This window comes from Pelodiscus sinensis, chromosome 1 (assembly GCF_049634645.1).
Source record: "Pelodiscus sinensis isolate JC-2024 chromosome 1, ASM4963464v1, whole genome shotgun sequence".
NCBI classification, from domain to species: Eukaryota; Metazoa; Chordata; order Testudines; family Trionychidae; genus Pelodiscus; species Pelodiscus sinensis.
In genome coordinates this window covers 61,794,885-61,818,769 of record NC_134711.1, presented here as the reverse complement: position 1 = coordinate 61,818,769, position 23,885 = coordinate 61,794,885, and the positions used below count along the sequence as shown (strand labels likewise).

Sequence of the window (23,885 nt, the reverse complement as noted above, 5' to 3'; positions counted from 1 at the left end):
GAGCAGGGGGCTCCAGTGTATGATAGGCTCAGATCTAGGATCTGTGATGTGTGTGTGCAGAAGTGTTATGATGCTGTGGGCAGATGGGGGCTTGGCCCCAATTGGGGGTTTGTTGGCCAGGCTTCATTTTTAAATAAAATACCATGTCAAACAGAAAAAGTTTCTGCATTGTCTTTATTTATGAGAAGGGCAGGAAATCTGTTTTGAGTCAGGCGTCACTGACCCACAGAAAAGTCAGTCGGGGCCACACAAGTGAGATGTAAAAAAACCGCAACTCCTCCAACTCCCCCCCCCCCCCCAAGCCTCACTAAAGTGGCCCCAACTGTGCTCGTGGGAGCAGGGGACATGGTACTGGGGAAGGGTGCTAGTGGGTGCTGGGGCAGGGGACAGGGTGCAAGTGGGGGCAGAGAGTCCTCATGCACCCGCCTCCTCCCAGGACTCCCCGTCCCCCTCCCCGCAGAGGAGAGAAGCCCTGTTGCACGCCTCCTCTGGGGCCAACGCATGCCTCCCATCACGCACCCCCTCCAGGCCTGACTCCCTCTGCCATGGAGCAGGGAAGCCCGCACAAGTGCCCCCTCTGGGGCCGACCCCCCCCTGCAGAGGAAGAAGCCCCATTGTGCGCCTCCTCTGGAGCCGTTGTGAACCTCCTGCAGAGCAGGGAAGCCCCCATCGCGCGCCCCCTCCAGGCCCGACTCCCCACTCCCACAAAGAAGGGAAGTCCCAGCGTGCGCCTCTGGGGACTCCCCTGGTAAGTTCCTGGCATGCCACAGACCTGGGGCAAGGAAGCAGCCAGCACATTTCCGGAACCCCCGGAAGTGGCACACAACTGCAGGACTTCCGTCCACCCCGCGGGAAGCTGCCACTACCTCCATTGCTGCTGTAGGTAAGTAGTGGGGCTTCTTGGGGGTGGGGGAAATAGAGGACTCGGAACGCCTCGTGATCAACTGGTTGAGGCCTCATGATTGACCAGTCGATCGCGATTGATGGGTTGGTGACCATGGCTCTACATTATTTCAAGAGTCCTTCTCTAGGACTCAAAATTACAATGATACCCATGTAATTTTGGAATAAAATATTCTCCAATATCCAGCTATTTCTGCCAGTCTGTTGATCTGACCTCTTGCCACCAGGAGGACTCCAGAGAGAATATGAGAACCTGGGGAAAGGTACTGACTTGGCTGACCACATGAATTCATTTTCATTTGTCTTTCAGTTTTCCCATTTTTAATTCTTTAGGACCTATGATGCTTTTATGTTGACTTAACAAAGATGAGACTAAATAAGTTGCTAGCAATTGGAGGAGGCTTTGAGTACAACAGTAATTATATTGTTGTTTTGTGTTTGACACTGGAGTCCTTTGATGATGACATTTCTCATTCCAGAAAACAGATATAGCCTTACTCCTGAATTTAAAATAGGAAAGAGGAGAGCAGCATCTACATTAACACCAGAACACTATTTTAGTTCTGATGTCGTCAGACAACAAAATGAAGAAAAATAGGAAAATATATCATCTAAAGGTAGGAACTTCAACTCTGCAGTATTAAGTTGTATTTCTTCACTTTAACCTGACTTTTTTTTTTAAAGATTAAGAATGTGAGTGGATGTTTCTCAGCTGTTGTTTAGAAGTTTAACCAAGTTCTGCTGAACCACTTAGTCTGAACTCTAAACCACATGTAAAAACAACTCTGACAAGAGGTAGTGTCTGAAAGGTGGGCTAGCCACGTAAAGTAAATTTGACATATTTCCTTGCAGGCCCCTTTCTTAATAACAGCTGCTCTCCTCTGCCCCATCCCTCTGGCCTTGACGTTTTCCTTCAGCAGGCCCAGCTCTGCTGAGCAAACCTCTTCACACTGCTTATTTAATAAATGTGCAATACCTTTTAGGACATGGCTGGTAAACTGTAGACAATAAACATTTCTGATAAAAGGGCTGTTAGTGAGAAGTTGATTTTTATCAAATGCTGCACATCATCTCCTAAGACAGCATATGAAAAAGATCTAGGAAGAATAGGTAAACATTTACCCCTACAGTAAAGTGAGACCTTTTAAGAATGACCAGCTTAAAACAGCTTATAACAGTCTTCATACTTTAATAGATTTGATTTTCCACATGGCTTCATTTTGTCTGGGTGGCTAACTGACACAATTTATAACTCTCTTCCTTTCCCAGGCCACTACAGTACACCATTCAGTACAGCATGCCTTAAAGCTTGTCTGCATTATATGACCAAACTTCCATTCATTAGTGTTTGAAACACCTCAGCTGTGAAGGGCTCCTAAATGCTACCATGTGTGACAGTGCTGCACAAGAGCAGTATCAAGAAAAAAACATACTGGGCTTTAATCAGAGGCCACTGCTTACTACAATCCCCTTTCAAAAGGTTTCAAACATCCCCCCCCCCAAAAAAAAAGGGCTGAAAAAAGCTGTAAATCCAGGGAATAAACACAAGTACAAATGAATGGATGACAGCTTAAAAAATATAACCATAGCAGCATCAAGCCATGAGATTTCACACTGGTTTTGTTTAGTCTGCTTTGGGTTATGTGGGAAATGTGGAAAGCATGAAGCAAAAGCCCCCCTCCCTGCTAAACCATGGGCCTCAAATATTTAAGCCAGTAGGTTTATACCTCTTGACTAGGAAACAGGCCATGACCTTGGGGTACTCTCTGGAGTACCAGGCACAAAGAAAGATGTAGCATGATCAAAGCCACGGCCAGACGAAAGAGAGCAAAGTCAAGTGTCAGCTGCCCCCTGACCTTGTCTTTTCAATTAATATTTAAATTCCAGAGAGGCACTTAGCGAGCATGCAGATACAGAGTTTTCTTCCTCACAACAGCTCCTTTCCAGTTGTGACATAGGAGGTATTTAGATCACTGCTGTTAAAATTGTCACAGAACAGCAAGTGCATAGGTGAAATTGACTCCACCCTTGCCAAGGTTCAGAGATAATATTCAGGTACTGAGCCAATCTTTTTAACACTTCATAAAATTCATAAATATATGATGCGTTTCCCCCACTTATCCTCCCTATCTTGCAGAATGACATAGGGGGTAGTTGGAAAAGTTGAAGAAAATCAGTATCTGAAGCCATCAAGAGAAAAGATCTTTGTGTTGCAAAGTCCTAGAAGTGGGAGAAGCTGGTTTAAACCATATAACTTTGAGGCTTTGCACATTCAGAGGATCATCAAGACCATGAAGCGCTACTGTTTTACTCAAAGCCTGCAGTGCCTATTCAGCTGAAAATGATGACCTTGGATTTTGTTTTCTTTACTTAACATAACATACATAGGTGTGTTTTTTTAAATGCTGCTTTCTAGTGACTTTGAAGTTGTATTAGCTTTGACATTTAATTAGTAATGGTATAAGGAGCAGCCTGGAAACCTCCACTGATTTTTAAGGCTAGGTAGGGGGCAGCAGTGAGTTGCCTTAACTTTCTAGAAGTCAGTTTCACATACTGAACAGTTAAGCTAATGCTTTTGGAGGAATTCTGCACCAAAATATTAAAAATTCTGTGCGCGATATTTTAAAATTCTGCAAAATTCAGAAAATGTTATTAAGGTAACACTACATAATCATGCCAGTTTCAATTATTTTGGAAATTTAATTCAAAATACGTATCAGCAAGTTTGTCTGTATCAATACAGACACAGGCGCCCAGACACAAATTCCCGCAGGAATAGAAACTTAAAGAAACCGCTGTGACAACTTAGTTCCTGTTTCTCAGCCTCCTTCCCACCAGAGCTAGCCATAGGGTGCCCACTGCCGGCTCAAGTTCCCCATGCCCTCTTCAGCTGTTGGGCTGCACCTTGCCTAGATACCTGCCCTAGCTGCAGCAGGTTAGAGGGCAGGCTTGGTTGGGTCTGAAGGTGGTGTGGCCACAGATCCCTGCCCTGTGCGGCTTCCTGGAAAGCCTGCAAGGTGTGAAATAGACAGCTGCACAGCCACGCAGCTTACATGGAACTTGCAATGCTCTCAGTCCTCTCCTGTGTGGACTTACTTGTGTAAGGAGTGGTGTCTAACTGTACCACCCAATGAGAGCACTGGGAGACATTCTTCAGACACTCTTGGGAATACAGAAGCTGAACACTGCTACCACATTACTCTGTGTGGAGTACCTTATTGTCTCGTGTGGCTGGTCAGATCAATTGGCTGATATGTAGGATATGCACAAGAACATATGCAAATGAGGTATGGTAATGAATATTGCCGCACTTCATTTGCATACTTAATGAGCCACCATTTTTCTACAAGGGGCTTTTGCGCAAGAGCCTTTCTGCTGCTTATTTTCAGGCAGAACAGCTCTTGTACAAGAGGGGGGTTTTGCGCAAGAAGGAGCAGTGTAGACTGCTTCTTCTTGTGCAGAAGCCCCTTGTGCAAAACGGTGGCTCATTAAGTATTCAAATGAGGTGCAGCGATATTCATCGCTGTGTCTCATTTGCATATGTTCTTGCGCAAGACTGGACAGTGTAGATGTAGCCTCAGAGAACTAGAGATGAACAACGTTTCTAATTATTTTAAGAGCGCAGGGGGTTGCAGTTCTGCCTCATTCTCCTGCCGGCTGATGCAATGAAAGCATGAAACACTGGAATTATGGCAAGGGACTGCTCTTTATTTTCTAGCTATAGCCGCATGACATAGTTAAGGGTATAAAAAGATTAACACATCCCCATTATGTGGCAGGACTGACTCCCTGACTCTAGTGGCTATTGTTACATTTCCCTTCCTTACCCCATTTTACTTTTGAAAATCAAATGCATATAAATTGTAATATCAATAAAAGTAACAATTACAAACTAATCCAACTACTTAACAAAATTTAGAAACAGCTAGAATGGTGCTAAGGCAGGAGTCTGTCTGAAGTGGCCCCAGGTTGCACTGGAAGGGGCGGGTCCAGGATACCTCCAGGTTCCCCATGATTGGTCTAAGGCGGGAGGAGAGCCTTTGCCTGCCCCTCCCCCATCCCATTTCCCCTAGGTGCCCATGCCCCTGGCTGGGAGGAGACTTCCCATGCTCTCCTCCCCAATCAGGGCCTGGGGGCAGGGGAGCACGCAAAGTCTCCTCCTGCCCTGCCAGGAGCACACAGCACTTCTAAGTGCCACATGCTCCTCACTCGGCGAGGCCAGGGTGGACGAAACTTCGCACGCTCTCCGCCTCCAGGCCCTGATTGGCCTGGGGGTTGGAGAGCATGCGAAGTCTCCTTCCGCCCTGCCAAGAGCGTGTGGTGCTTTTAAGCGCCATGCACTGTTCACAGAGTGGGGACAGAGCAGGGAATCTATGCATGCTCTGCCCCCCCCAGGCCCTAATTGGCCTGGGGGCGGGGGAGCGTGCAAAGCCTCCTTCCGCCATGCCAGGAGTGCCTGGCGCTTCCAAGCACCATGTGCTCCTGGCAGGCTGGAGCAAACTTCACACGCTCCCCCGCCCCCAGGCCCTAATTGACCTGAGGGGAACAGCAGGACCTCTGTGGGCTAGATCCACTGCTTGGCGGGCCGGCTCCAGCCTGAGGAGGCCCTATTGCCCACCACTGTGCTAAGGATACAACTGCCCTTAAGTACCCCATCAAAACCACATACAGGCAGTCCCCGGGTTACGTACAAGATAGGGACTGTAGGTTTGTTCTTAAGTTGAATCTGTATGTAAGTCGGAACTGGCATCCAGATTCAGCCGCTGCTGAAACTGATCAGTTTCAACAGCGGCTGAATCTGGACGCCAGTTCTGACTTACATACAGATTCAACTTAAGAACCCCAGGCATCCCCAAGTCAGCTGCTGCTGAAACTGATCAGCGGCTGATTCCAGGAAGCCCGGGGCAGAGGCTTCCTGTAGTCAGCCACTGGTCAGTTTCAGCAGCGGCTGACTTGGGGACACCTGGGGCAGAGCAGCTGGGGTGCTGCTGGGTTGGTCCAGTAGCGCCGCCGCTCCTCAGCGCTACTGGACCAACCCAGCAGCACCCAAGCTGCTCTGCCCCAGGCGTCCTGATTCAGCCGCTGCTGAATCTGACCAGCAGTGGCTGAATCAGGACGCCTGGGGCAGAACAGCTGGGGTGCTGCCCGGTTGGTCCAGTAGCGCCCAGAGCGGCGCTACGGGACCAACTGGCAGCGCCCCAGCTGCTGTACCACAGATGTCCTGAGCAAAGCCACAGAGCACGGGGGCAGCGGGACAGCCCAGACGCGCCGTGGCTGTCCTGCTGCCCATGGGCTCCGTGGCTTTGTTCTGCTTTGCCCCCCCCGTCCCCCTGGTCTGCAGACCAGGGGGAGGGGGGGGGGCAAAGCAGAGCCAAGCAGAGCCAAGCCGCGGAGCACGCGATCAGCTGACAGCCCAGACGCGTCTGGGCTGTCAGCTGGCTGGGCGCTCCGCGGCTTGGCTCTGCTTTGCCCCCCCCCCCCCGGTCTGCAGACCAGGGGGACGGGGCAAAGCAGAGCCAAGCCTCGGAGCGCGTGGGCAGCGGACAGCCCTGTCTGCTGCCCACGTGTTCCGCCGCTTTGCTTCCTCTCCCTGGTCTGCTGGAGACCAGGGAGAGGAACGGCCCCGTTCGTAACTGCGGATCCGACGTAAGTTGGATCCGCGTAACTCGGGGACTGCCTGTATTTCTGATCACCTAGCCAGCCACTTCTTCTCTAAACACTTCCTTCTGCAGTGTCCTATTCAGCTGCTGAGGGGGATCTGCTTCCTGGCATCTTTGCTACTCCGCAGATTTGTTATTGTGACTAAGTGAGCATGTGTTGCTTATGTCAGTGTGTCAGTACAGTCAGTAGCAGTTTGGGTGTTCTAAGCACCAACATTTCAGTCTATTCCTTGGTCTCCTCTGGATATCTTTAGTTCTTCTTACAGACCTGACCCTCGGGATAATTATGACATATGACTGTAGTGCTCAATCTAGCATTCTTTCCCACTTGCAACAGGAAGTAACCACTTGGCATTTTTGCCATATTTCTTCTGCTCTAGTTTCCCAGTATAAAATTATTTTGTTACTACTTCAAGGTTAATTATCTTTGATTCAGGAAACTTGTTGGATGTTGGTACTAAGGTTTTGGCACTATTCTAGCAATGATAAGTATTCATCCTTTGAATCTGCCAGGGCTTTTGTTAAAAATTAAATTATTTTGTTATTTATACAGCTTTCTCTGACTGTGATTGTAAGGCCCCGATGGAGAGAATTTAAACTGATATGCCAAAGAGAATTGTAGAAACAATAAGCTTCTGAATTGTAGACAATTGTCTGTTGCTAACTCCTCTGGAATTACATGGATGGCAAAGCAGGGTTGTAACAGGAGCCGCTGGAGAAGGTGAGTGGAGACTAAGGCGCCATCTCCACAGCAGGAGATCGACGGGAAAAATGCTTCCATTGACTTCCCTTACTCCTTGTAATAGCGAGCAGTACCACTGCTGACATTGTTTGATTTAGCAGGTCTTTACTAGACCCGCTAAATTGAACACTGAAAGATCAGTCACCAGAATGTTGATTCTCTAGTAAATGAAGAGATGACCCAAATGTGAACCCATGTAATAAATGGGTAGGATCTGGCTTTAAACAGTTAATACAGTAAAGATATTTAAGAATGGTGACTCTTACAAATGTAACAGGTTTAATAAATACTCAATTAATACAGGAGGCCCCTGACTTGCAACGTGATTGGTTCCAGGGGAAGTGCCACAAGTCAGGGGCTTAAACCCTTATTTACGACAGGCGCCATGTGGGGCGAGGACGTAAATGCAGGCCGGGTTTTTTAATAAGCTGGGTTTTTTTTAGCCCCTTCCGCACTTACAAAAATGGTTGTAGGTGCAGGGGTTCGAAACTTGGGCGGTTGCAAGTTGGTGGCCTCCTGTACTCAAATAAGAGTTGAATACACAGAAAACCTATGATAAAATCTGGTGCATAAATGTAATGCACATATACAAAGGTTATAAGCCAGATTCTGCCATATTTACTCACACTGAGTCATATCTTACTGTGACCAAATGCATCCTGTACTCACGCCCTACATGCTATTGTTATAGTCTTCGCATAGAATATGCCTTGTAAGGTATCATTTCAAAACTAAGGATGTTAAGAAGAGGGAATTGACTAATTGTGTACTCGATACAATTTGTATTGAGTATATGGTTAGTTGACAAGGGGCCTTGCTGTAGTTCTACAGTTTAAATGCAGTAGGAGCCAGGGATGCAGGCAGCCTGGCTCCTACTACATTTAAATTGCAGAGGTATAAGTAAGGGTAGTCCCAGACCTGATTTAAGCTGCCTTTTAAAAGTAGTAAGAACCAGCTGGCTCCCCCCAGCTCCTGTAAGCCAGCACCCCGAGCACCGGCTCCTGCTCCCCCCCCCCTTCCTGTTGCTGATAAAGAGGCAGCAAGGGGGAGGTGGGAATGCGAGTAGTCAACTTGACCACTCTTTTACATCCCTATTGAAAACCAATATCTCATTGGTCATATTATAGTGAAATATGTGCAGCAACATTATATATAAAATTGTGAACACAAGTCTGGGGAAAGGAAAAACCTGTTTCTTACAAAGGACAAGCTGATGCCTTTAGCCAGGTGTCATCAAAGTAGACTAGAAATTGCCTTTGAAGCTGACATTTTTTGGAGCAGGAACAGACTGATCTGCATTTTAGCAAACAACAGCATGGAACCTCTTTCACCAGGAAACTCTATGACTCCATCTTCACTGTGGGCATGAACTTTATTAACGGAAATTCAGGAAAATATATTTCAAAAGGGGACTGGACTTTAAAAATAAAGGGCAAAAAGATCCCAGACTTAGACTACTAAGCACCTCGTTCATTTCTGAAAATGAGACTTAGTCAGTTAAGGCCCTGAAACAGAGGCTCGGTTTATGCTACAGCAGAAGGTTGAATTAAGATACTCAATTCCAGCTAGGTTAATTACATAACTGGAGTTGACATATCTTAAATCACGTTTCCGCACTGTCCACCCAGCGGGAGGTCGATGAGCGCAAATGCTTCTGTTGGCTTCCCCTACTCCTCATGAGGAGCAGGAGTACCAGTGCTGATGGGGGCACCCTCTGAGTTCGATTTAGCAGGTCTTTACTAGATCCGCTAAACTGAACCCTGGAAGATCAACTGCAGCAGTGTCAATCTTCCATGAAGCATAAACATGGCCTGAGCAGAGTGTTACCTGAATACCTTGAAAATTTGGGCTCATCTAGAACCATAGTAAAAGCTATCAACTGGCAAAATTGAATGCTTTAACAACTGGTCACAGGACTTTTTGCTTAGAGCAGAGTTCAAGCATATATTCTGTATAGCATTTACCTTGGGACAAATCCTGCCTGCAGAAATCTTGGGGGCTGTACAAACACAGATAAAGTGATACACTCTGACCTAGAGAGTTCACATGCTAAAAGCCAAAACCAGGTTACACAGGAGTGAAATAAAATATTAAAGAAAGGAAGCATTCTTGATGCATGTTGGTTGAATCAGTAGCGTGATCTTATATAACCTTGTGGCAGTCTGGCAAACCCCAAGGGTTTGCAACTAGCTTCTACAATTTGTCTTTTTGACTATAAGACCTTTCAGTCAGGGACTATAATTTACTGTACGTTTTCACAGCACACAGTAAAATGAGGCCTGACTGTGATGGGTTTGGGGTGCTAAAAACAATATAAATATAATAATAATAATAATAATAATAATAATAATATATTAACAAGCACATTGCTCAGTAATTCCTAGTATTTCGGCCAGTGCACTAGTCTGACAAATTACAGGCCTTGGCATAAACTTTTCCTCCTGATGTTAGTAGAGACTGGTAGTTCCAGAGAGATGCTGCTGTCAATGCAGATGGAAATGATATAAGTTATAATACCACTCAAGAGCTCCTAAAGACTCATGTACGAAACAGCATATATTTCTGTACATTAACCCCACCTGTTTAATTACAATCTGTGTTACAGCAATGTTTTCATTTTTGATAGGTATAAAATGCCATAAAATAAAAGAAAAGGACAGGACAATTCAGAATAGAGGTGTGGGTTGAAAACCATGACATGTTTTACCCAAGCCTAATATCATGATCACCTATCTCATGGAAGTGAGAATCTCCTTAGGGAGATATGCCTATGCTGTAATTAAAAACCCGTTGTTGGCTCAAGGCACCTTACTTTGGCTCAGGGGCTCAGGCAAAGGGGCTGTTTAATTGCAGTATAGACATTTGGACACTTGCTGCAGCCAGAGGTCTGAAATCCTTTCCCCTCACAGAGTCCTAGTCTAAGTCCAAATGTCTGCACCTCATTTAAACAGCCTCTTAGTCTGAGCTCCTTAGCCTGAGTCAGCTGGCACACGTCAGTTGTAGGTTTTTAATTGCAGTGTAGATGTATCGGTAGTATTTGTTTTGAACAGGAAAGAAGAGGCACCAATCATATACCTAGGTCTCCTGTTACAAAAAGGCATAAAACGATAAGGAGAGATATTTATTGTTTTAATTTCTCAAAAGAGCAGTTGCTTGGGGTATGTCTACACTACCCCGCTAGTTCGAACTAGCGGGGTAATGTATGCATACCGCACTTGCTAATGAAGCCCGGGATTTGAATTTCCCGGGCTTCATTAGCATAAGCGGGGAGCCGCCATTTTTAAATCCCCGCTGCTTCGAACCCCGTGTAGCGCGGCTACACGGGGCTCGAACTAGGTAGGGGTATGTCTACACTACCCCGCTAGTTCGAACTAGCGGGGTAATGTATGCATACCGCACTTGCTAATGAAGCCCGGGATTTGAATTTCCCGGGCTTCATTAGCATAAGCGGGGAGCCGCCATTTTTAAATCCCCGCTGCTTCGAACCCCGTGTAGCGCGGCTAAACGGGGCTCGAACTAGGTAGTTCGGACTAGGGTGCCTATTCCGAACTACCGGTACACCTCGTTTCACGAGGAGTAACGGTAGTTCGGAATAGGACCCTAGTCCGAACTACCTAGTTCGAGCCCCGTGTAGCCGCGCTACACGGGGTTCGAAGCAGCGGGGATTTAAAAATGGCGGCTCCCCGCTTATGCTAATGAAGCCCGGGAAATTCAAATCCCGGGCTTCATTAGCAAGTGCGGTATGCATACATTACCCCGCTAGTTCGAACTAGCGGGGTAGTGTAGACATACCCTTGTTGAAGACTGCTAAGTAGTGTCCAATGACATTCAAATCCTGATCGTTCCTTTTTAACAACAGCATTATCATTCATTTACAGACAGGTGGCAACAATGATTTTTCTGAGTAGCCAAATTTATATTATGTGTATTCATAACTAGCATTTGAAACACAGCTGAAAGGTTTTGCCAAGAGCTAAAACTTGTTTAGACCTCAAAGCTGCCGCTTTAAAATAATAAGAAAGAGATTGGAAAACTGTAGCCAAGAGCTGCACACACCTCATTAGGGCCAAATCATGTGGGAAGGCCAAGCTGCAGCTTCCTGATCAAGCATGCTTATCCATTGGACAGAGGCTTCAGGAAAGTAAGATAAAAGAGCCTTTCAAAGTGGAAGTGCACAGTGACATTGTTATGAGTGTTAGTCATGAAGGCTTCGAAACACTGAACAACTCAGTCCTTTACATAATCTACTTTACAAAGAAAATGAAGGCTGCTACAAGGGGCATAACAAGCACATTCTTTGAGGGAGGGGGAAGGTTAAGTTGGAGAACTTTTTTTTATTATTAGTTTCTAAATCTTACTCGTTTGCTCTTCGTTTTCACTCATGAAAGGAAGAGTTTAACAAATGTGGCTCTACCTTCCCCCAAGAGTGCTCAGAAAAGCTCTCAAAATAAGAACCATATTTCTGAAAGAAAGCTAGCTGGGTCTTCTGACTTGGTTCAACAAATTTCATGCAAGACCTTTGAGTATAATAAATCTAAATGATTTGGTTCTTAAATAAATAAATAAACAAACAAAATCAATGACAGAAGAAAACACTAAAGCCTAACAGACTTGTAAAATCATTTTTAAAATGTTTGAAAAGCTTAATGCTAAATCTTACCACACAGACACTGGTGAGGCTATGTGCTGGCAGTAAAGCAGAGTATTTAACTTTGAGAGCCGAAGTTCTGGGTTTAATTTTCAGTTTCAGACTAAACAGCAGGTCTGTAGTGAAAGGCAGGGCAAAGAGGACTCCTGAGTGAAATGGGGTAATGGAAATGGTTTCCTTGCAAGCTTTACTGATTGTATAACCACGGAGCACCTCTTTGTGCAGGCAAAGGAACACAAAATCAGAGAACATTTAATAAGAAGTCCCATTTTTCCTCTCTTTTTCACTTCAAAACATTCTGTTTCTATTTTATTACGAAGTGCTGCAGGGTAAAAATATATCTCTAAATTTAAGCCATCTTGCTAATAAATCTACAAATACCTGGTAATCCAAAAAAGGGTAGTTATGGTTTAATGACATACTCTTCTTGTCATCTTAATATGTTCAACTTCTAAAGGATTTACAGCCATGCATTTAAAGATTTTTCAACTTCTTGAATATCTCTGAGTAGTCTGGTGGATAGGCAATAAAGTATGGACCTCTTCTTCATGGCGCATGAACCAACTTTTTGGCTACGTCTAGACTGGCCACAAATTCCGGAAAAGGGATGCAAATCAGGTAAGTCAGAATAGGGAAATCCGCGGGGGATTTAAATATCCCCCGCAGATTTAAATAAACATGTCCACCGCTTTTTTTCCGGCTTGGGGAAAAGCCGGAAAAAAGTGTCTAGACTGGCGCGATCCTCCGGAATAAAGCCCTTTTCCGGAGGATCTCTTATTCCTACCTGAAAGTGCTTCAAAATAGGGAGGAAAAAACCCAGGGCTGGGGAAAAGGGCCCACCAAGCAGGTGGATTCGGTCTGCAGAGGCCCTGCCGCTCCCTTGCCCACAGGCCAAGTAAGGCCTGGGGGCGAGGGCAGTGTGCAAAGTTTCCTCCACCCTGGCCCTGCCCTGTGAGGAGTACGTGGCACTTAGAAGTGCAGCGCACTCCTGGCAGTGTGGGAGAAGACTTTGTGCACTCGCCCACCCTGATTCGCCTGGGGGCGGGGCAGCGTGGAAGTCTCCTCCCAGCCAGGGGCATGGGCACCTAGCGGGAAGGGGGGGGTGGGAGGGCAAAGGCCAATCATGGTCTGGGGGTGGGGAACCCAGAAGTATCCCAGCCCTGCCCCTTCCGCTCGAGGCTCCGCCCCTTTCGGTGCAGCCTGAGGCTACTTCAGAAATTTTTAAGAGACCCCCGGCAAAAAAATATTGCACACCCCTGAAAAAACCCCATTCACTACCTTGTCTGTAGATCTCCTGGGTCCCAGTGCTTTCTTTCCATCCCTTTCCCTCTTACCCCTACTAATCCTGCCTGTGAGATCAGCCATTGGTAACTGTCAGACATAACACACTGTGGGAAATTAGAGATGAAAATTCAGGCAGAATGTGGGTTATTTGTTTTTTATTTATTTCGTTTTCCCCATGGCTGAGGAGTGGCAGATAATCCTCAAAACCAGAGGTCAGAATCATACAATACCATTCTTCAACAGCCTTATAACCAAAAATTCAGCAAGTTTAGGAATGACTTTTCATGCTGTTTTCCTTCCTCTTCTTCAGATTCTGAGACTCAAGTGCCATAAGCAGGGTTAAGGTACGGCAAGTAGTATTAAGGCAATACACTGTGACTGTTAAACACTGGGATCATTTAAACAGTAGTTTGACTTTTCAAGGGACCAAAGCTGCTTGCACTCAGGTGCTTTTGAAAATATGACTTTGTGTTTATAACTACAGTAAGGATGTTATGGACTTGTCGACTACTCGACTATCCGATAAGCAAATGCTTATCAGATAGTCTAGTCACCTAGTCTATTCCACCCTCCTTGCTGCCTCTATCAGATAGACCAGTGGTCTCCAACCTTTTTACACCCAAGATCACTTTTTAAATCTCAGAACAGGCGAAGATCTACCACCCCGCTCCTTCCTTGAAGCCCCGCCCTCTCTATTCTCCTCCTGTCAATCACTTGCTATCCCCAGCCCTTACTTACACACTCTAATAAACAGTTTATTTTTAAATTATGCGATATATAAAATTAAAATCACGTGTTTATAGTTTTGAAATAAATGGTCTGTTTTTTATTCATGATATTTAAATCTAAAATGAAGCATTTATAATTATACATTTTGTGGGGACAGAGTTCTGCAGCTGGGTGCAGCGAAGAGGGAACAGGGTGCTGGGAGGGCAGAGGACAGGGTTCTGCAGCAGGGGACAGGGTGCCAGTGGGGACAGAGTTCGGGGAGTGGGGACGGGAATAGGGACAGAGTTCTGTAGCTGGGAACAGGGGAGTGAGGACAGAATTCTGTAGCTGGGGACAGGGGAGTGGAGACAGAATTCCATGGCTGGGGACAGGGGAGTGGGGACAGAGTTTTGTGGCTGGGGACGGGAGTGGGGACAGTGTTCGGGGAGTGGGAACAGTGTTCTGTAGCTGGGGACAGGGGAGTGGGAACAGAGTTCTGTGGCTGGGGAGTGAGGTCTGGGGAGTAGGGAGTGGGGTGCCAGTGGAGGCAGAGAGTCCCCTGCATCTGTCTCCTCTCAGGATTTCCCTCCCCCAGAGGGAAACCAGTTTGTGCCTGCCCCGGGGCTGACCTCCCGCCCCCTGTGGCGCAGGGAAGCCCCGCACGTGACTGCCCCGGGGCTGACCCCCTCGGCGCAGGGAAGCCCCGCGCGCCTCCCCCGGGCTGACTCACCCCTCCTGTGCGGTGCAGGGAGCCAATGCTCCCTCCCGCAGTACACCCGGCAGAGCAGCTAGCGCACTTCTGGAATCGCCAAAAGTAGTGCCAAGCTGTGAGACTTCTGTCCATTCCCAGGAAGCCGACACTACCTCAATTTTCACTTGAGGTAGGCAGTGGGGGTATGTCTACACTACAGCGCTAATTCGAACTAACTTAGTTCGAATTAGTTCATTCGAACTAAGCTAATTCGAACTAATGCGTCTAGAAAAACTAGTTCGAATTAGCATTTTGCTAATTCGAACTAGCATGTCCACATTAAGTGGACCCTGAACAGGGCTTAAGGATGGCCGGAAGCAGTGCCAGCAGGGCATCAGAGGAGGACTTAGAGCGTGGAGATGCTGTCTCAGGCTAGCCGAGGGCTGTGCTTAAAGGGTCCCGACCCCCATCCCGGACAGACAGTTCTCAGGGGGTGCCCCGCTTGAAAACCAGTCCTGGCTTGGAGTGCCCGGAGTGCCCACACTGGGCACATCACACCACTCGGCCATCAGACCGGCTGCACTTGCCGAAGGCTGCCATCTGGGGATAGGAGGCAATTGGGGGGCTGCAGGAGAGCTTCCATCCCCAGAAGCTCACAGAGCCAGCCCAGTCCTCCCCATCGGGGGCTCGTGCCCCATTCCTCCCTCACCTCCTTCCACTTACCCTTCCCTAGCCCCTTTTCTTGATGTACAAAATAAAGGACAATTGTGTTCAAAAATAGAATCTCTCTTTATTGAACAAAACTGGGGGAGACTGGGAAAAGGAGGTGGGAGAGGGGAAGAGAGAGGCTGGGAGAGGGGAGGGCAACTACAATGATCAGGGGTTGGGAACAGGTCCCATATGAAGAGAGGCTAAAGAGACTGGGACTTCTCAGCTTAGAAAAGAGGAGACGGAGGGGGGACAGGATAGAGGTCTCTAAAAGCAGGAGTTGGGTGGAGAGGGTGCATACAGAAAAGTTCTTAATTAGTTCCCATAAAGAAGGACTAGAGGACACCAAAGGAAAGGAATGGGTAGCAGACTTCAAACTAGTAACAGAAAGTTGTTCTTCACAAAGCAAAGAGTCAACCTGTGGCACTCCTTGCTGCAGGAGGCTGTGAAGGCTAGAACTAGAACAGAGTTTAAACGGAAGTGAGATCAAGTCATGGAGGTTGGGTCCATGGAGTGCTATTAGCCAGGGGGTAGGATTGGTGTCCCTGCCCAAAGTTTGTGGAAGGCTGGAGAGGGATGGCACGAGACAAATGGCTTGGTCACTGTCTCCAGTCCATCCCCTCCAGGGACCGTAGGGTTGGCCGCTGTCGGCAGACAGGCTACTGGGCTATATGGACCTTTGGTCTGACCCAGGACGGCCATTGTAAGCTCAGGGCTCAGGGTCGGGGGTCTCAGTGGACCCCCTTGATTTTCATGCACACCTGCTCCTGGGTGGCCAGGCTGGCAGCTCTCCTGCCCAAGCCGGCCACTTTCCTGTGCCTAGTGTGGAGATCGTAGACAAGATCCACGATGTCCGCAATAGCCCAGGCGGGTGCCCACCTCTTGCGGTCCAGGGCAAGGTCCCGGGAGCCGCCAGCCTGGTCCTGGGAAGAGGGGGAGGGCTGAGGGGCATCGGGTGGGTGGCTCGATCCGTGCCAGGTGCAGGATCTGCTGGCTGGGTGCTGGCAGGCTTGCACCTGGCACGGGCACCGTAGCCAGCCCGTGCCCTTTTAAGGGCTCCGGGGCCGGGAGGGGGGCATAGAGTTTCCCTGGTGTTGGCCAGAGTGGCCACCAGGGAAACCTGGGAAGCCTTAGCCTTCCACTAGTTCGAATTAAGGGTCTACACAGCCCTTAATTTGAACTAGCTAGTTCGAACTAAGCTTAATCCTCGTAAAATGAGGTTTACCTAGTTCGAACTAAGCGCTCCGCTAGTTCGAATTAAATTCAAACTAGCGGAGCGCTACTGTAGCGCCTATTAAAGTTAGTTCGAACTAACGTCCGTTAGTTCGAACTAACTTTGTAGTGTAGACATAACCTGGGACTTCTCGGGGGTGGGAGGGAAATGGGGCAGACAGGATGCTTTGCGATCGACTGGTCGAGGCCTCGCGATCGACCTGTTGGTGACCACGGGTGTAGAGGGAGGCATCACATGGCCAGCTCCCGGGTCTCTGCTGGTCATGTGGGCCAGCTTGGTGCCCCCTTAGCGTGGTGCTCAGCAAGTGTCCCTTCCTGCCCCCCTTCACTACGACTCTGCCACACTCCTCACTTCTCTGGCCCCGCCAGACGTGGCGGGAAATATTGTCCCCCCCAGGCTTCCGTCCGAGGGAAACAGGAAATACTGGACATTTCATATGTCAGGTATTTTCTGTTTGTTTTTTTTACCGGACAGAGCCCGCAAATACCGGACTGTTGGGGTGAATACCGGACACCTGGCAACCCTAGGGACAACTGAAGGCAGGAACACAACTAACTGGCTAAACGAAGACAAGCCATGAGCAGAAGGGTGGCATCCTGCCAAAGACTCTTTAGACAACCCTACTTTTGAATTCATGGTATTTCTTTTTAGTTTTTAACTTTAATAACTTGGAAGAGGTTCAAGTATGTCTAGGCCAGAGGGCTAATGTGCCGCTGCACTGGACAGTGAGAGGTGGCAACTGACTGCTGGAATCCCTATGGGCATGTCTACACTGCAGGGCAAAAGTCAAATTAAGCTACACAACTTGAGCTATGTCAATTGTGTAGCTTAAGTTGAAATAGCTTATTTTGGCTTTTGGAGCTGTCTACATAGCAGGAAGTCGAAGGAAGAACTGTCTTCCTTCAACTTCCCTTACTTCTCGTAAAATGAGGGTTACAGGAGTTAGAGTAAGAAGTCCTCCAGCTTGCCATTATTTGGAAATAATGGTTTGCAGTGTAGACACGCTCTTTGCTATTTCAGAATAACGTCAGTTATGCAAGAGGTCTGATTTTAGAAAGAATGCTCAAAATTTCTTGCAATCAGGCCCCTCTAAGATGTCTCAAGTTGGGCACCCAGAAATTATGGCACTTAAGAGTCATAGAAATGAAAGGCTAGAAGGAACCCAAGAAGGTAATGTAGTCCACCTTGGGATTCTCATCTGCAAATGCATTGCTTGCCTAGGCAAGAGTAATGTGATGGTGTGACTGTTATTCAGCATCTAAATGGTAGGCTGCAATCTGTTTGAAGCCTCATTTCAAAGTATTAAATTATTTTATTTTCATATACGTGTATTTAAAAAATAATATGTTCTTTCTTCTTTGGGATTGTTCTATATTAAAGATGCCCCATTCTGGGTTGTGCTAGGAGCCATTTTTGGTCTTCTATTGTTCTTTTAGGAAGGCTCTGAGTGAGAGGGATGCCTGCACAGGAAATATGCCTTCTTCAAAGAACGCTTCAGGAGCGGGATAAGACAATTAATCCACTGACTACTCCTTGGCATGTATCTAGCATATCTACTTATTTGTTTCCTAACATCATAGTACCTAATGGAAGGCGGATAGAAAAGACCTTCTCAAAGACTTCAAACATTATGGCTGTCTGGCATCAACAGACACTTGTCTCTTTCAGAATAGTGACAGAGATGCAGCCATGTTAGTCTGGTCTAGCTGAAACAAAAAACAGGACTATGTAGCACTTTAAAGAATAACAAGATGGTTTATTAGGTGATGAGCTTTCGTGGGCCAGACCCACTTCCTCGGATCATATTGATCAATATGATCCGAGGAAGTGGGTCTGGCCCACGAAAGCTCATCGCCTAATAAACCATCTTGTTATTCTTTAAAGTGCTACATAGTTCTGTCTGTTTTCTCTTTCAGGCATTCTACCTCATAACACATCCAAATTGGTTCTGAACAATACATCATGGAGGTGCATAACACTTTCAGTGTCCTCTTTGCTGTCACAGCATGAGAGAAAATTAAGCATTGTACTCACCGGATAGCTTTTTAAAGGTATTTGGGCACTAAAGTATAAAAGGGGTTAGGTACCTAAATACCTGTGAGGCTCTGTCCCTGAACGCTTTACAACCCTTGATCAAATAACTAGTGTATTTATTTCCACTACTTCCTGCGGCGGGAGGGAAGCACTATCTTTTCCCCAGTTATACAGTTGGGAGAGCAGAGCCCCAGATCCTACAGGAGGTGGGTATAATTGGCCAAAGGAGGCTAAGCCTCACCTGTAATGCAGACACCGATCCACGGCCTTTGAAAACACAGACCCCTGGGCTGGGTGTGTGGTGGCTCTGCCTGCACTCCACCACCAATGCCCTCTCTGCTATTTGCCTTTGACCCCATCTGAGCTCCACCTCTTAGGCTGTGTCTAGACTACATGCCTCTGTCGTCAGAGGCATGTAGATTAGACACATAGGCAAAGGCAAATGAAGCCGCGATTTAAATGATCGCGGCTTCATTTAAATTTACATGGCTGCCGCGCTGAGCCGACAAACAGCTGATCAGCTGTTTGTCCGCTCAGCGCGCTAGTCTGGACGCTCCCCTGCCGACATCAAAGCCCTTTGTCGGCAGCCCCGTTATTCCTCGTGGGACGAGGTCTACCGGGGCTGCCGACAAAGGGCTTTGATGTCGGCAGGGGAGCGTCCAGACTAGCGCGCTGAGCGGACATACAGCTGATCAGCTGTTTGTCGGCTCAGCGTGGCAGCCATGTAAATGTAAATGAAGCCGCGATCATTTAAATCGCGGCTTCATTTGCCTTTGCCAAAACAACAAATCTACATGGCTCTGTCGACGGAGCCATGTAATTTAGACGTACCCTTACTGTCTCTGATCTCCACCAAGGCCCTCGCTGCCAGCTGCGTTGAGTCTATCCTCATCTCTCCTGAGAGGTTCCCACCTCCTACTGCTTGCTGAGTCTCTCCCCTCCTCCACTTCTTTTCTCCATGATGGCCCCTCTCGCTACTCACTGAGGGTATGTCTACTCTAGCCACCCTGCAATGAGGAGTAACGGTAGTTTGAATTAGGAGCTTTAATTCGAACTACCTAGCCCGTGCCGCATGTAGCCGCGGGCAGGGAGTCCAAACTACCGGGCATTTAAAAATAGTGACGCCCGGGAACATGCAAATAAAGCCCGGAATATTTTAATCCTGGGCTTCATTTGCAAGTTCGAATGACTACATTAGCCTCCCTAGTTCGAACTAGGGTGGCTAGTGTAGACATACCCTGAGTCTTGACATCCTCCTTTCCCCTATACCCTACCCCCAAGATCCCCACTCCCTGCTGCTTGCCTGGTCCCTTCACCTCCTTGTGCCTCATGCCTCACCACTCAGGAGAGGGAGAGGAACTTGGGGAGGGAGGTCACAGGGAATAGAGGAGAGGAAGGAGTTGATGAGTGGTGGGAGGCCTTGGGGGAGGAAGCGTTGAGGGAGGAGGCCTAGCATGAGCAGGACCTGAAACAGAGTGTGAATGGAGTATGCATGGAACCTCACGGAAAGGATTTGCAGGGTTCAGAAAAGAATTAGATAAATTCATGGAGGTTAGGCCCATCAATGGCTATTAGCCAGGATGGATAGGAATGGTGACCCTAGCCTCTGTTTGTCAGAAGCTGGAAATGGGTGACAGGGGATGGATAACTTGGGCTACGTCTAGACTGCAGGCTTTTTGTGCAAGAAGCTTTTGTCAGAAGAGATCTTCCGCAAAAACTTCTTGCGCAAGAGAGCGTCCAGACTGCATGGACCCTCTCTCGAAAGTAAGCACTGATTGGTATGCACAGAATGGCCACCAGGGCTGTGTCTAGACTGCAGGGTTTTTTTCGAAAAAAGTAGCCTTTTTTCGAAAAAACTTCACCTGCGTCTAGACTACAGCCACGTTCTTTTGAAATTAAATCGAAAGAACGCGGCTTTTCTTTCGACGGCGGTACTCCTCATTTCACGAGGAAGAATGCCTTTTTTCGAAAGTGCTCTTTCGAAAAAAGGCATCCTTGAATGCAAACAGGGCTTTTTCGAAAGAGAACATCCAGACTGCTTGCTTTTTCAAAAGTACTGCTTGCAGTCTAGACGCTCTTTTTCGAAAGAGGCTTGCAGTCTAGACGTAGCCCAGGGCACCTGTGCTTTTACCTCTTTCTGTGCAAAAGCCCCCTTTTCCCCGTCTACACATGTCTTTTTGCGAAAGAACTCTTATCACAAAAAGGCATTCTTCCTCGAGGAATACCAATTGCACAAAAAGCCCTCTGTTCTTTCGATTCTCTTGTGCAAAAATGCGTTTGAGGTGTAGACGCTCTGTGAGTTTTTGCAGAAAAACGGCCTTTTTTCACAAAAACTCTATAGTGTAGACATAGCCTTGATGATTACCTGTTCTGTTCATTCCCTCTGGGGCACTTGGCATTGGCCACTGTTGGAGGACAAGATACTGGACTAGATGGACCTTTGGTCTGACCCAGTATGACCGTTCTTATGAGAAGGCTGAGTGTGTGGATGGGGCCAAGGCCATGGTCCAGAAGTCGGCTGAGTTTCCGGTGCTTGCACCAGCCTCCCCAATTGCTGGAGCCATACATTGCTTATGCATGATTCCCAAAGATATGTAGGTGTCTAACTCCCACTGATTTCAAAGAAGTCAAGCACATATATACCATGGAGGATGTGGTCCAGAAAGACTAAGGACCAGACTTGTCAAGGTAATCAGGCATCTAAAGGTGGAATGAGGAGTAACGGTAGTTCGAACTCGGAAGCCTAGTTCGAACTACCTAGTTCGTGCCGCGTGTAGCCGTGCGGCACGGGGTCCGAACTAGCCGGCATTTAAAAATGGCGGCGCCCGGCTTATGCAAATGAAGCCCGGGAAATTCAAATCCCGGGCTTCGTTTGCAATTGCAGTATGCCTACATTACCCCGCTAGTTCAAACTAGCGGGGTAGTGTAGACATACCCAAAGGGGGAGCCAGCAGTGAAATGGATACTCCAGTCCTAAGGCTGTTTAACAGTCTAGGGAAGATATTTCCCTTCCCCTCACAAAAACTCCCCTGCAGAGCACAATCTAGTTTCTTGGACTATGCACTTGGAGTAGGGTTAGGAAAATGCTTTGAGGGAGCGGGTCATGATGTGTGCATGCATTTGTAATTTGCTTTATAAAGATGTGCTTGGTGCACTCTATATGGGTATGTCTACACTGAAAAGTTAGTTCGAACTAACGGACGTTAGTTCGAACTAACTTTCCTAGGCGCTACACAAGCGCTCCGCTAGTTCGAATTTGAATCGAACTAGCGGAGCGCTTAGTTCGAACTAGGTAAACCTCATTTTACGAGGATTAAGCCTAGTTCGAACTAGCTAGTTCGGATTAAGGGGTGTGTAGCCCCTTAATTCGAACTAGTGGGAGGCTAGCCCTCCCCAGGTTTCCCTGGTGGCCACTCTGGCCAACACCAGGGAAACTCTATGCCCCCCTCCCGGCCCCGGACCCCTTAAAGGGGCACGGGCTGGCTACGGTGCCCATGCCAGGTGCAAGCCTGCCAGCACCCAGCCAGCAGACCCTGCACCTGGCACGGCACAGAGCCACCCACCCGATGTCCCCCAGCCCACCCCCTCTGCCCGGGACCAGGCTGGCGGCTCCCGGGACCTTGCCCTGGACCGCAAGAGGCGGGCACATTCCTGGGCTAGTGCGGACATCGTGGACCTCGTCCATGATCTCCGCACTAGGCACAGGAAAGTGGCCGTCTAGGATAGGAGAGCTGCCAGCCTGGCCACCCAGGAGCAGGTGTGCATGAAAATCAAGGGGGTCCACTGAGACCCCCGACCCTGAGCCCTGAGCTTACAATGGCCGTCCTGGGTCAGACCAAAGGTCCATCTAGCCCAGTAGCCTGTCTGCCGACAGCGGCCAATCCTAGGGACCCTGGAGGGGATGGACCGAAGACAGTGACCAAGCCATTTGTCTCATGCCATCCCTCTCCAGCCTTCCACAAACCTTGGGCAGGGACACCACTCCTACCCCCTGGCTAATAGCACTCCATGGACCCAACCTCCATGACTTGATCTCACTTCCGTTTAAACTCTGTTCTAGTTCTAGCCTTCACAGCCTCCTGCAGCAAGGAGTTCCGCAGGTTAACTATTTGCTTTGGGAAGAACAACTTTCTCTTACTAGTTTGAAGCCTGCTACCCATTCCTTTCCTTTGGTGTCCTCTAGTCCTTCTTTATGGGAACTAATGAAGAACTTTTCTGTATGCACCCTCTCCACCCAACTCCTGCTTTTAGAGACCTCTATCCTGTCCCCCCTCCGTCTCCTCTTTTCTAAGCTGAACAGTCCCAGTCTCTGTAGCCTCTCTTCATCTGGGACCTGTTCCCAACCCGTGATCATGTTAGTTGCCCTCCCCTCTCCCAGCCTTTCTCTTCCCCTCTCCCACCTCCTTTTCCCAGTCTCCCCCAGTTTTGTTCAATAAAGACAGAGTCAATGTTGGAAGAAACGTTATCTTTATTTTGTACATCAATAAGAAGGGGGGCTAGGGAAGGATAAGTGGAAGGGGGTGAGGGAGGAATGGGGTACGAGCCCCCGATGGGGAGGACTGGGCTGGCTCTGCGGGCTTCTGGGGGTGGAAGCTCTCCTGCAGCCCCCCGATCGCCCCCTCTCCCCAGATGGCAGCCTGTGGCAAGTGCAGCCGGGCTGATGGCCGAGTGGTGTGATGTGCCCAGTGTGGGTACTCCGGGCACTCCAAGCCAGAACTTCTTTGCAAGCAGGGCACCCCTTAGAACTGTCTGTCCGGGGTGGGGGTCGGGACCCTTTAAGCGCAGCCCTCGGCTAGCCTGAGACAGCATCTCCATGCTCTAAGTCCTCCTCTTATGCCCTGCCGGCACTGCTTCCGGCCATTCTTAAGCCCTGTTCAGAGTCCACTCAATGTGGACTTGCTAGTTCGAATTAGCAAAACGCTAATTCGAACTAGTTTTTAGTTCTAGACGCGTTAGTTCGATTTAGCTTAGTTCGAATTAACTAATTCGAACTAAGTTAGTTCGAACTAGCGCTGTAGTGTAGACATACCCTATGATTGATAAAACAGTGAAAATGCTAAGTAAACCCTTTAATGCTTTCATTAAGGTGTTTTCAATAAGTTTCACAAAGAAAAATGTTCAAATTAGCCATGATCAATGCCAGTTCTTATAAAGGTGAATTTGAATGTATAGAGCTGTACTTATACTGGCTCATTGGTTATCATCCTCTGACCAAGAGGTACCTGCATTTCCAGTGTAGTACATTGATTCAACTGGTAAGTGCTTTATGATAA

General features: G+C 47.9%; 1 protein-coding gene across 3 annotated transcripts in view; it reads right to left on the bottom strand.

Moving 5' to 3' along the window:
• Positions 1–23,885, bottom strand: part of HMGA2 (high mobility group AT-hook 2) — a 213,477-nt gene that overhangs the window by 3,872 nt on the left and 185,720 nt on the right. The window lies entirely within an intron of this gene.